The 14011-nt window shown below is 34.0% G+C and overlaps 1 non-coding gene across 1 annotated transcript; it reads left to right on the top strand.

Annotated features, from left to right (window-relative positions):
- The first annotated feature begins 13186 nt into the window (after positions 1-13186).
- On the top strand, positions 13187-13350 carry LOC141490294 (U1 spliceosomal RNA). The gene has a single exon (XR_012469142.1). It is a non-coding gene; the product is annotated as a U1 spliceosomal RNA (small nuclear RNA).
- Positions 13351-14011: the final 661 nt, after the last annotated feature.

Genomic DNA, 14011 nt, shown 5'->3' with positions numbered 1-14011 from the left:
ATAGTAGCAAAGAACTAGAAGCAAAATAGATGCTCATTGAGTGGAGAATGAATAAAAAGTTGTGGTATGTGAATATATTGGTATTTTACTGAGCTGTAAAAAAAGGAAACTATAAATACAGAGAAGCTTGAGAAGAAAAATAGGAACTAATGCTAATTAAGAAAGCAGAACCAGTATAACAATATCCATATTATCTATAAAATATAAGTGTAAAGAACTATAAAATAATAGAAACCTAATGTTATGAAATTATGGTGAATAACCTGGTTCCAAGAAAGAGAAGCCACCCTCTTCTGCAACCTTTGTAGAGATAGAGGATTGTGACTGTGGAACACTGCACATATTTACCAGAATTTTTTATGTATTGGTCTATTTTGTAGAACTATTTTTCCTCTCCTTTAAAATTTTCTTTTATAAGGAATGATTCCTTTGGGGAGAGAGTGGGTAATTATATTAAGAAAAGTAAATGATATAAAGACAAAATATATTCTTAAAAATGAAAAAATCAGATAAAGGACATCAAGATGTTTGGGCGGGGAAAGAATATAATAGTTATTATTATAATAATTTAGAAGTATCTGATCATTTATCATGGGGAAGAAATATAATGCATGTTTATCTTGGTCTCAGAGGGAAATTAGAAGACATGGATGTAATTCACAAAAACCCCCCCAAAATTTCATGTAAGTATAGATCCTTTTGCAGGGTCATTGCTATAGAGCTGGGGCAGGAAAAGATATTTGTGTATAGCCATACATACATTTTAGGACAGCTAGGTCATACAGTTGATAGAGCACTGGACATGGAGCCAGGAAGACTCATCTTGAGTTCCTTACTTGCTATGTGACCTTCAGAAAATCACTTGCTCCTATTTGACTCAGTTCTTCATCTGTAAAATGAGCTGGAGAAGGAAATGGCAAACTACTCTAGAAGGTTTATCAAGAAAATTCCAAATAGGTTCATAGGACAAGGCTGGAAAGACTGACCCACAAATACAAACATTTTACCCAGGTTTCTCTAAATTTCTGGAGGCTTTTGACCTAGGCAGAATATCCTTTTTTGAGAAACCATGCAGACAAAATATAAAGAAGACATGAAAGGGCAGCTAGGTGGCACAGTGGATAGAGCACCGGCCCTGGAGTCAGGAGTACCTGGGTTCAAATTCGGCCTCAGACATATAATAATTACCTAGTTGTGTGGCCTTGGGCAAGCCACTTAACCCCATTGACTTGCCAAGAAAAAAAAAGACATGAAGAAAGCTGTATGAGAGAGATAGGTGCTCCTTTTATCCCTGTTTCAGGTTATATGACTACTCTGTACACTGGCAAGCCAGGGAGGTACTGGTTACATATAGTCTCTGCAACAGAGAGAGAGAGAGAGAGAGAGAGAGAGAGAGAGAGAGAGAGAGAGAGAGAGACAGAGAGAAGAAGAAGAAGAAGAAGAAGAAGAAGAAGAAGGAGAAGAAGAAGAAGAAGAAGGAGAAGAAGGAGAAGAAGAAGAAGAAGAAAAAGAAGAAGAAGAAGAAGAGAGCTCTGTGGAATATTTATGAAAGCATAGCAAGAGAAAGAATTAAGAGAAGATAGATTAGGAAGGGCAGGACAGGGCAGGGCAGGGAAAGTAGAATGGAGGAAGCAGCAAGCCGGAAGCCTCAAAGAAATATTGGCACTAGTTCACAGCACCTCTCATCTGCTTACTTGTCCAAAACTCAGTTCCACTTTCCTCTGACTCCTCCACGTGATCATAGAATGGGTAGGAAAAAGAAAAGAGATTCAATGACCCAAATGCATCTATCACCCACTTTAAGTAAAAGCTAATCTCTTTAGTAGTACAACTATTATTTATTATCTATCTATCTATAGAGATTATAAAGACTATTAGAGGATCTAGAGCTGGGAGGAACCTAAAGTCCAATCCTCTCATTTATAGATACAGAAACTGATGCCTGGAAAGGACAAAGGACTATCTTAAGGTGGAATCAAGATTCAAACTCAAGTCTTCTGACTCCAATTTCATCACTTTTTCTTAGACATCAGAGATTGTGATTCCATTATTTATAGTTACTTTTTTCATTATCTATAGTTATGAAGAACCTGGTAGTTCTCCGCCCTACTTCTTTAACTCTTTTTATATTTATCTCTATCACAAATTTAGTATTTTATCATGTACTGCTTCATCCTTGAATTATCTGTACTAAATAATTTGGCATTCTATTTTATGGGATCTGGTTACATGCTATTTGCTTTGTTTCCTCCACTTGATATATAGCTCTTGATGCCTAAAACTAAGTCTTCTATTTCTTTTATAAGACATTATAAAATTATACTATCTCGAGTGATATGATAAATGTAAAGCACTTGGCATATCTCAAAGTACTACTTAAAAGTGTTTCATTATAATTATTTATTATTATATGCACCTATTAATTGCTAAGTACATTTTTGTTGATTCATCTACTCATGAAAGAATAGACGTTTAAAGTATTGCAAACAGACAATTTTGTTGGCTACCAGGAAGAACATTTTAAGAATAAAGTTTCTGAAATATTATTAAAAGATTAGCAAATAGAATTGCTGAATCATGATATCTGGTGATTTAAAAATTATAATTTATATCCATATATCTTGAATGTGTTAGACATTTATCTGCCTGGAGGTAGGGAACTAGACCAAAAGGATGACTTTTTAAATTCATGTAAAGTTCTGAAATTCTATAATTTGGGGAGACAGCATGGCAGAGTTTTAAAACTTGAATAAAAATCCTGGTTTAGTCATTTACTTGAACTGCAAATGTAAGGCTCGTTTGTAAAATGGAGTCACTAATTTTTATATTATCTTCCTCAAAATTACCTTGTGAAAAAAGTGTTTTGCATGCTACAAAGTGTTATGGACATTATTTTTATCATTATAGTTGATGGGGTTTAGATAAAAAAGTGATCCTAGGACAAGTCACTCTCTTATTCTTTTATATAAAATGCTCCTCTGAACTATTAAACTACTTTTTTCCTAGTTGATTAAAAGTATTAGAATGTAAACTCACTGAACATCCTTAGTAAAATTCTAGAAGCAGACAGGATGATGAGAATATATATATATACCTCAAGTTGCTCCCTCATGATTTTTATTTCTTTTACTAGTTCTCAACATTTTAAAAGTTTTAGTTCCTTGTAACTCGGAGATTATAATTATTTGGTATTGAGATAATCATTAAAAGACATTCTTAAATTTTTAGAAATCAATATAATTTAAAGGAGATTGTGGACACCAGTTTGATACATGGTAATTCACTGACTTTAATACAGTTTATTGATTATGTTCTCAAGGATTTTTTGAGGTCTGGATTTGTAGTATGGAAGTTGACTATCTATGAAAGGTAGGTTCTGCTATGTAATTCTAATAGCCAGACTGAACTTCTAGATTTTCTTTTGGATCTAGATTTTTGTACCTGTAGTGATCTTTGTCCTTGTATAATCTGCATTGATCTCCAAATCTAGGTACCATAAGGATAACTTGTCACCTATTTTTGAGGTGATAATTTAATCTTGATTTGACATCAGAAACCTGTTTGTTACCATAACCAAATTTGCTATTTGTTTGATGCTTCTTTTTTATACCTTGTCATATGAGTTTATATGAATGTCACCCATAGAAGGTTTTTGTTCTTGGATTTTAATGATCTCATAGGCTCCATTCGAATATAGTTTCATTAGACAAACTTAACCACATGTAGCTATTTCCAGATTTAACTATTACTCATTTAAGTGGTTTGCTCCTTCCCAAAATATTTCTATAGTATTTTGAATGGTTTATCATATAAGAAAATGTACATGCCTTCTCACTTATCTGGAATGATTATGGACAAGACAAATTATGAAAGGCAAATAAGAAATTGCTCTAATTAATAGAAAAAAATTATTATTTTAGTCATATACATATATACATTCACACATATGTATATGTGTGGATAGACATACACACATACCTATACCATATAAGTTATTGTTATTGTTGTTTTTGAACAACCTCTGTGAGTAATAGGAGTAACCCCAGTGCCTTTTTCCTCCTTCCTTCTCAGGCTAAGCTCACAGTATTTTTCAAGAGAAATGGTAATGGACCTTACATCATAGGAGGAATCATCAATGGAAGTTGTTTCTCAACTATAGTTATATTTACTTTCTGTGTTTATGGTATATGCACAAGCCATGAGTGCAGAATTTAATCAAAAGTTTAAATAATCAAGAATGCCAATATAAATCTTATAGTGCTTTCTGACAACCTTGTTCCATAGTTGCCAAAATATACCCTCAAGTGTTTTTTGGCATAGTTTTTGCTCATTTGCCAATCCACTGTTTTCTTGCATGCATAGTTTTTGGGGGGTAATATATGTTATAAATGCTTTTTTATAAAGTATGTAATCATACAATGACCTATATATGGAGGGGTCATTGGTATCTTTTAGAAGTCTTTCTGTTAAAAAAGTAGAATTGAGTTTAAATCTGTGAGCAGACATAAGAATCCTTTAGTAGTAGTAATACCTCACTATAAAACAGAAATAACAAATGTGTCAAATTCTAACAGAAACAGGTTCCACTAATCTGTAGAAAGAATTCCTGTGGCTGCATATTGACATACACACACACACATATATAAATATATATTATATACAAACATATATGATTTCCAAGTATAATGCTATTTCTTTCATTGTATTTTTATTTATTTTATTAAATATTTTCTAATTAGATTTTAATCTGGTTCTGTAGAAACTAGAAAGTATTGCAAGTTCATGTCTGATACCTCTGCTATAAGGTATTTGAGCCAATAATTATGAGATCTTAACCAACCCTGCTGCTTTTCACTTATATCAAGGTGTTTGTTACATCTCTTGATCTAACTGTTCCTATCATTCACTAATGATGTGCAACTCTTTTTAAAAATTTGTTATAATTATCATTCATTGTAGTGTTTTTCTTTGTGACTGTAGAGATGACAAGAAATTTATCATATCTCCTTTCTTCCATAGTTTTTTTATTTGCCTTCAGTAGTTATTTATTTCCCTGAATGGGGATTGCATTCTACTGAGGGAAACTATGTAGAAACAGAGAATTAAACTCAAAGTCATTTCTATGAGGAGAAGGAGTACCAGCCGGGGCAACTACAAATTATTTTTTAGGAGATGACACTAGTATTTTTATTTGTTATTATTTTATTGTGATTTTCAAGTCTCTGCATTAAATTCATTGATTGATGTCCATGTCATTATTTGTTCAAGCTGCTTTGATTCCTTTATTATCTAACATGTTGATTTTTAATTTCAATTGCTGTTTATGAAAATCTAGAATTTCTGATATACAGTGGATGGAATACAAGACCTGGATATGGGAAGAACTGAGTTGAAATTCAGCTTCAGATAAACATACTTGCTGAGTGACCCTAGGTAAGTCAATCAACCTCTATTTGCCTCAATTTACTTTCACATCTGTAAAATGGAGAGGGAATAAGAAAATAATTATGAAGTTCTTAATATAGTATCTAGTTCATAGTAAGTGCTGTATAAATATTAGTTATAATAGTAATAATTATTATTGTTGCTATTTTATAAGTTCTTCCTTTTTTCCCTTAATTTAGTTATAAAAAATCATATTTTTTGCTGGGTTGTGTACTGCTTCTAGATGCTGACACAGTCTTCCCATATTTTCCAGTTATCTTCAACGACTCTCATGTCTTATGTGATGATCAATTTTGTACCTCCTTAGTATTCCTTGAGAGTTTCCCCCCTTTCAGCTTTGGCTCTTGGAAACTCTACTACATAGAATGTTATGAATCCTTTCTGAAATGTTTTTATAATCTCCATCCCTCAACCTAACCGTGATTGTCATTAATGTTTGAATGTTTTTATTTGAATTTTGAAAAAAAGCTTGCATTTTACATAAGAAAATTATGTGTTCAATGTATGGAGGAAGCTAAAAGACATATTTTCATGATACAATATATGTAGATTATTCATTTGTGAATTTTCTAATTGTATTATTAGGCAGCCTGTATTATTCATCTTGAGCTACATAATTTTACCCCCATCTTAAGCAAAACTACTATATGATAACCTAGCACAAAGTGAAAATTTGATTGTTATAATTTTTTTAACAAAGGTATCCTTTTCTTTAAAAATACAATATTATTCTTTGAAACATTCAAGTTTAGTGGTGTATTTAAAAATATTATTTCTTCACTCTCCAAAACTAGATTTATTCAAAGTCTTTAAGGAAAATATTGATCTCTAGTCTAGAGAAATAGAAAAACAGAGTGTGTTTTTAAGGGAGGCAGGGGGAGAGTTAACCTCAGGGTTAGAAAGATTTGTGTCCAGTTCCTCCCTCCGATTCTCACACTGCTCCTTGAGGGTGGGTGCTTTGTCTTGTTTGTCTTTGCATCCTCATCACCTGGCATACAGTAAGAGCTTAATAAATGCCTAGGGATTTGACTTTTGTGCCTGAGCAAGGTAGCTTTGTAAGTTAGTGCTCAGTCAATACATTTAAGTTTATATAAAGCAAGCAATAGATATCATTCGACTCTGCAGGACCTTCAAATAGATGGTTGTAATTATATTGGGCAAGAAAAGTTCTTTAATTTTCTTCATATATATATATGTCATTGCATATATGTATGCACCTGTATCTGCAAGTTTAAGTACATACATCCTTGTATACATGAGTAGAGGAACTCATGATGTAGGCATATAAATGCAGATATAGTTATAACTTGCTAGATAGTAAATAATATAAGCATACATTTTAGAATACATATTATCTTAAAAAACTAAACCAAATTCTTTTGTTACACAGCCAAGAATAACTTGTCAGCCCACATCATTGAGGTAAGTGAATGCAAATTTTCTTTTCTTTTTATTCTTTTTATTTTCTAATTTAAAAAATTGTAAGTTTTCAAAAAATCTTTCTACCTTAAGAATGAGCAGAGTAGTACAGGTAGTTCTGATCATTTATTTTAATTCAATTCAATTAAATGACGTATATTAGGCACCAGGCATTGTGCTAAGTGATAAGAAAAAAGAGGGGAGAGAGTAGAAGGGAGGGAAGAGGGAAAGAGGGGAGAGGGGAAAAAGGGAGAAGCCTCCCATCCCTGAAGGGGATTGCATTCTACTGAGGGGAAACTATGTGGAAACAGAGAAGTAAGATCAAGGTCATTTCAGTGAGAAGGAGTAGCAGCTGGTGCAACTACAAAGTAATTTTTAGGAGATGAGAGTTGAAATAATCCTTGAAAGAAGCTTAGGTTCTCAAGGGTGGAGTTGAGAATGGATATATTTCAGGCAAGAGACATAGATTTTGTTACAAGATGGAAGATGAACTGTTGATTTGGGGAAACAAGAAGTAAACAAATTTGGTGGTAACATTGAGTACAAAAAAGGATATAATATGAAATAAACATTGAAAGGTAGTTTCAAGCCACATTATAAATGACTCTTGGTAGAAAACAAAGAAGTTTATTTTTTGTGTGTTTTTTTCCCCTAGAAGAAGCCCCTGAAAATTTTAGAGTAGGGTAGTGACCTAATCAGATTAATAGTTTAAGAAAATTATTTGGCAGATATGGGGAGGATGGCCTGGAGAAATGAAGTTATGTTTATTCTCTTCCTATAGTAAGAACCTAATAAATGGTTGAATTAATTTTTAAAAGACCTTTTAATTTTGCTCTTAGAGGACTCTGTCCCTCTTAATGCTTTCTCCTAAAATGCATACTCATAATTTAGAAATGTTTACTGACTGTTGTTCCCAAAAGGAAGGAGGTTTCAGCATAACCACATAAATTGGAGGGGTGGGAGTTGGGGGAAGGGAGGAAAAAGAAGAGAAAAAAGAGAGAGAAATGCAAATTTTGATCGACCCTGAATGAAAAACCTTCTTATTAAACTCTGCTTTATCTGGGAACAGTCCTCCTTTTCGGAACACATCCAAGCAGAGATAAAGGCATCTTCCCATACTCATTAAATTGGGTCTGGTTTGATGCAATCAGCCTTGTATAATTTGCATATGGATCAGTTTAATCTAGTTCATCCTGTCTTGCACCTATTGTTAATCATGCCTAGGCATTCTCTCTCACTCCCACCCCCTGCACCTAACCCTTTGATTCTAGTAGATAAATGAATAGGCATAAGGACATCAACATCTTTTTGAGTGATATCAGCCTTGTGGTGCAGAATATCCCATGGTTAGCTGATTAAGTCTTGGTTGGCATTCCATATGTTCTTGATCTTATCAGTCTTTGTGGATTATGGAGGGGGGAGGGAAATGAACCTATTCAAGAGGAGATAGCAAATGATTATTAGCACCTTCTTTAGGTCCCAATTTAAGTTAATTGTTAGCTATAATTTAAATCAGATGTGTTACTTTAGTTTATTTAATAAAAAAGAGCCAACCTGTGAAAAGATCTCTTGGGGTTGGCACATAAGACATCTGTATATGTGTGTATACATGAATATAGAAATGTGAACACATATTTTCTGTGTGTGTTGTTCCTTGATTGTTACATAATATGAAAATATGAAGCTGTGGCATTGCCAGGCATCTAATTCAAATAAGGTCAAAAGTTCTCTTCAAAACTGATTAGAAGCCAGTTCCCATCTGCTAACATAATGTATATGTGTATGTATGTATGTATGTGTTTATGTGTATATGCATGTGCATGTGTGTGTGTGTATATATAAAATTTTCTGCTATACTTTGATATGGGAGGTAAAAAGGAAGCCTACTGCTTAATAATAAGTAATAATAACTAATATTTATCTAGTTCTTTAAAGTTTTTGTCTTATGTAAATTTTTTGACTTTACATAAAGAATTCTGAAAGAAATCGGCATTCCCCCTCCAAAAAAACTACATTAACTTTATTGTACAATGCTGTGTGTGTGTTCTGTGTGTGTGTCTCTTTCTCTCTGTCTCTCTGTCTCTGTCTGTCTGTCTGTCTGTCTGTCTGTCTCTCTGTCTCTCTTCTATTGCTCTTTGGCTTGGCACTGCCTCTCTACCCCCTAAGGACAGAAGCCAGCTCATGAAAAGAACTAGAATCAGGAGATATGCCTCTTGTTTAAGGAACAAGCAAGGGGCCAGTGACACTGGATGACAGGATAAATGGAGGTGGGAGGGGCATGCAAAGTAAAAGAAGATGGAAAGATTTGAAGCATTTCTTCCTCTTCCAATTTTTATCACAATCCTTAAATACCTTCATTGACATATTGGATGGGAATAAGGGTGCTAGGCAAGGGAATCTAGATATTTTCTTAATTGAATTTTAATATAAATCTATATAAAAATAAAAATTTTTCTTCATTACAGATTCTTGTAGAATAATGAGATAATATATGTCTGCAATAAGAGCAGTGTCCAAACCCCAGTTAACATAACTAAAAAGATGCTCTATACCTTGATACCTTTATAATATGAGAACATATCTTTGAATAATAGAATCAATCAAAGATAAAAAAATATTGTTAACCATACCCAGAAACTTTTAGTGAATCAATTAATTATAAACTAGCTTGTTTACTCTTGGTTAATAAAGTTGGAAAGGAAGAAATTACTTTAAGCCACTGATGAAATCAGGTAACCAAATATATTGAGATTGGTTGACTTCTATATATCATAGAAGAAATACGCACACACATACACTATATATATATATATATATATATATATATATATACACACACACACACACAATACATATATAAAAATCAAGAACATTATATGTACATGCACACACAATACATACATGCCACACATACACATACAGACACACATTATGTATATCTGTATATATATACATACATATATAAATACATATATACATATACACACACAAACACACATATCAGAAAAATTTCAGGAACTGCTTCAAGAATGCAGCTTTGGTAGCACTTTGAGGAATTAGACCCTTGTATTTGTAACTAGTGGGCAGTAAAGGGATGGGAAAAGAGCCAAAGGTAGTCTCAACCCTTGTCTTTCTTCTCCCCCATCAGACACTTTATCAGAGAGAGACTGAACCAATAACAGGTAATATATGAAGAAAAGATCTGAGAAAAGGTACAGAGTAGATATGATAAGGAGAGACAAATTTAAACCATGTGAACTCTTCAGACAGGAGAGAAGTGAAGGGTTCCAGTCTTCAGTGTCCAGAACAACTTCAGTTTTATCAGTATTCCACAATTCTCTAGCTTGACCCCACTTTCTTTGATTTTCTATATACATGTGGGAGTGAATGTTTCATGTCAATACTTTTTGTTATACCACTTTAGTTGAATATTCTTTTTCTAAAAGCTAATTAAAATCTAGGAAGCTCACCAGATGGAGGTTCAGGAGAAAAAGTACTAGAAACCTTCTTCCCCAAGTCTTTTAGTCTATCCTAGAACCCTGAGGAATGAAATCACCCTCTGTAGACCTAACATGCAAATGTGAGTAGGAATTAAGGGAAAGTAAATCCAGAAGGGGATAGTACACTTAAAACACTCTGAAATATTTCCAATCTATCCACATATTATTAAAACAAACTGCCTGAAGCAGAAGTCAGATTAAGTGACTAAAAATTCAGCAGTTTTCTCACTGGCTATTAACTGTACACACCATTTTTAATTTGGCATTTCAGGACTTCTATAACCTGGCTAAACATTTTATTTTTTTGTTGTATGTTTCATTCAAGTCATGTTGTTCCCTGACCCCCAATTTTGTCCCACCCTTTCCCATTTTTGTGCTTTTGAACAAACTAATTCCCTTCCCTCTAAATGACATTTTTTCTGGTTTGAGTTTTCTTCCCTGAGCAGGTCATTGAAGATCCAACAGTGGATATGTTCAGGTTTGGTGATGACCTCATGAGTTTTAGAGACTTAGGAGACTTGGGTTTAAGTAGTGGAACTAACTGGCAGTAGGGGAAACTTCTCTCTTAAGGAAGATGGGTATTGGCTTGGCCATTTTATCAATAGATAAATGCTGAGAGTTATTTGGACAGTGAAGAACTGAGGTGAAATGTAAAATGTCAAATCAGTTTCTTAAAAACTGTTTCATGCTTGGATGAAGTTTAATTATTAGCTTCCTGAGAAATTATGATGAGTGAAACTTTTGAAAACTTTCGTCTTATTGTCATTTTGTACTCATTAGCATTTCTTTTGTATGAGGGAAATAAATGTCTGTCCCATATCTGTTTAATTTTGTACGTTCTTTTGTACTTTCTACTCCTCTTTATGGAGGAAATACTACAGGAAAGCTTAAACTAAAGATATTGTAAAATCCTGGGGCCACTAGGGTCAGAGTTTCATAGCCAAATGTTATGAAGTGGCCCTTCTCATTAGAGGCTTGTTTCCCCCTGGCCTGTACCTGGTCTGACTGCATGCCTGAGATCAAAGTAGAGAGGTCCCTTTACAAAGAGGTAATAGGAATAGTAACACAATATCTATGGATCTGGCAACAATTTTCAAAGTTAGAGTATCTCATAGCCTTGTTGTCCAACTTATAGTTTAATGTTCAGAATACTATTATTAGGGATGATAAAATGATTGTTTGAAAGACAATAAATGAATAAAATCAAAAGTGTGTCATTTTTTGATGTACAGTATATATATATATATGTATATATATATATATATACATATATGTAGGTTGGTTCTCTTGTCTTTTGTTATCGAGGAAAAGCAAAATGACATCACTACACTAGAGACAAATTACAGTGCATCAAACTCTGACTGATCAGACCAATATGAGCTTGGGATGCTTTACCACAGGACAGGCATAAATAGTCCATGTGAACACCTGGGGTGGCTACTCTGAACTTATGTATCTCACCTTTCCTTTGAGCTGCTTCCATTCTGCCTTGCTCATAGAGTGCAGCCTCCTCTCTAATGAGGGCATACTATACTGGGAGGTCCTGTATCAGTGTCTCCCATGTTGTACAATCAGTTCTAAAGATCTTAGGAGAGACCTTCAGGATGTCTCAGTGTTGCTTCTTCTGACCTCCTTGTGAATACTTGCCCTGAGTGAGCTCTCCATAAAATAGTTCTTTTGGAAAATGTACATTTGACATTCTAAAAAGGGCCAGTCTATCACAAATGTGCTCTTTGTAGGAATGTTTGAATGCTTAGAAGTTTAGCTTGAGAAAGGTTCTCAATATCTGGCGTTGTCTCCTGACAAGTGATCTTCAGAATCTTTTTAAGACAATTTCAATGGGAGTTATTCAGTTTTCTGACATGGTGCTAGTAGACTGTCCAGGTTTCCCAGGCAGATTGCTATGAGGTTAGCACAACAGTTTTATAGACCTTCAGTTTGGTAGTCAGTCTAAAACCTCTTCTTTCCCAACTTTTGGAGCTTCCCTAATACTGAGATAGCTCTGGTAATGCATGTGTCAACCTCATTATCAAGTTATACCTCCCTGAAAAGAATATTGCCAAGGTAAGTGAACTTATCCATGGTATTCAAAACTTCTCCATTTGCTGTAATCAGTGGTTCCATCTATGCATATTGTGATGCTGGCTGATGGAATACTTGTGTTTTCTGAAAGATACACATATATAGGCTATGTGTATGTATACATGTGTGTATATATATATATATATATATATATATATGTGCATTTGTATTCTCTGTGTATGCATATATACACACAGAAGGATTGTAGTTGATAATTTACTATTCATTCCTATGGGGTGAGCAGCATTTCTATTATTCAGGGCAAGGATCTTATAGGGACTCTACTCATCCTGATTGGGGAAAAGGAATTAGATCTAGGAATCTGAATAGAACTGAGATTCTAGCTTCACTCTGAGGAATAAAGGATAGTAGTATAAGTGTCTAGCTAGAAGGGGAGAAGGAGGCATTGGTAGGAAGATTAAGGGAAGATAGTCAAGGGCTTTGCCAGGCCTTTTGGGGCCCTGGATCTCTCTGTGGCAAATCACTACTTTCATAGGATAGATGCAAAAGGTGAAGAATCGACTCACACCTGCCCTGACCCTATAACAAACTTGCCCGGCGTGTAGCCTCAGTCAGGGAGGAAAGAAAGATGAAGTAGACCCTGAGTTCTGGCCCAAACTCAATGACAATCCCAATAATGGGCTCTTTATTTTGTTATATTGTATGAATTTTTATTTGGAAGTCTTCTACTTTTGTTGCCTATTTTCTTAGTCTTAAAATATATGTTAAAAATATTAGTTTGACATACTTGGCAGGGATGATTCCATATCACAAAGATGGTTTGTCCAGGGCAAGGCTTATCCATTGCACTCTGGATAGGCCAACCCCTGCAATTTTCCCAAATGTAGGGAAATTTGACTGCATAAGTTGTGGTAGTGAGGGACTGTGTTCACACTCTCCCCTGGGGAAAAATTATCCTGATGATGTTAATTGATCTAGACCTGTTTTTCCCATTGAGTTTTGACTTTAGCATTGCCATAAGTGTCCTGTCATTCAATCACAGATTTCTCATAGATAACTTTTTACATAATGTATCTTTTCTGAAGAAGTTCAAATTATTTGTTGTTGTTATTGCTATCTAATTCTTCTAACCTAGGCTGTTGATTTACAAATGGAAATAATCCTGAGATATGTCACTATTCCATTATTATTTTATGTATAAGGTTCTGCTTCTTTTCTTCCTCCTCTAGAAATTTTTACCTATTAAATTCAGAGAACATTTTGATATCTATGGATATCATTTTTGTAATCAATGGAAGTATTACTTAATAATAAATATGCTATTTTGTTAGAATTTCCTCTTGAACTTGAAAATCATATTCAGTTTTATTCAGATGTAAGGGTAATAGATTTATCCTTAGAAGAACAATAATAAGCTTGAATAGTCTTCCTTGGAGATATCACAGTTAGTATCAGTTACTCTTGCCTTTTTGTGATAGGAGAAACTTTAAATTTATAGATTGATTTTCTATGGGTGCATCAAATATGTTAACAATTCTCATTTTGCTTAGATTGATGCTTATAGTACAAGACTAATCCATGAATGCAGAACTGAATCACAGGCT

Source organism: Macrotis lagotis, chromosome 5, assembly GCF_037893015.1.
Source record: "Macrotis lagotis isolate mMagLag1 chromosome 5, bilby.v1.9.chrom.fasta, whole genome shotgun sequence".
Classification (NCBI taxonomy): domain Eukaryota; kingdom Metazoa; phylum Chordata; class Mammalia; order Peramelemorphia; family Peramelidae; genus Macrotis; species Macrotis lagotis.
The sequence above is the reverse complement of the archived record's forward strand: the minus strand, read 5'-3'. Positions and strand labels throughout refer to the sequence as shown.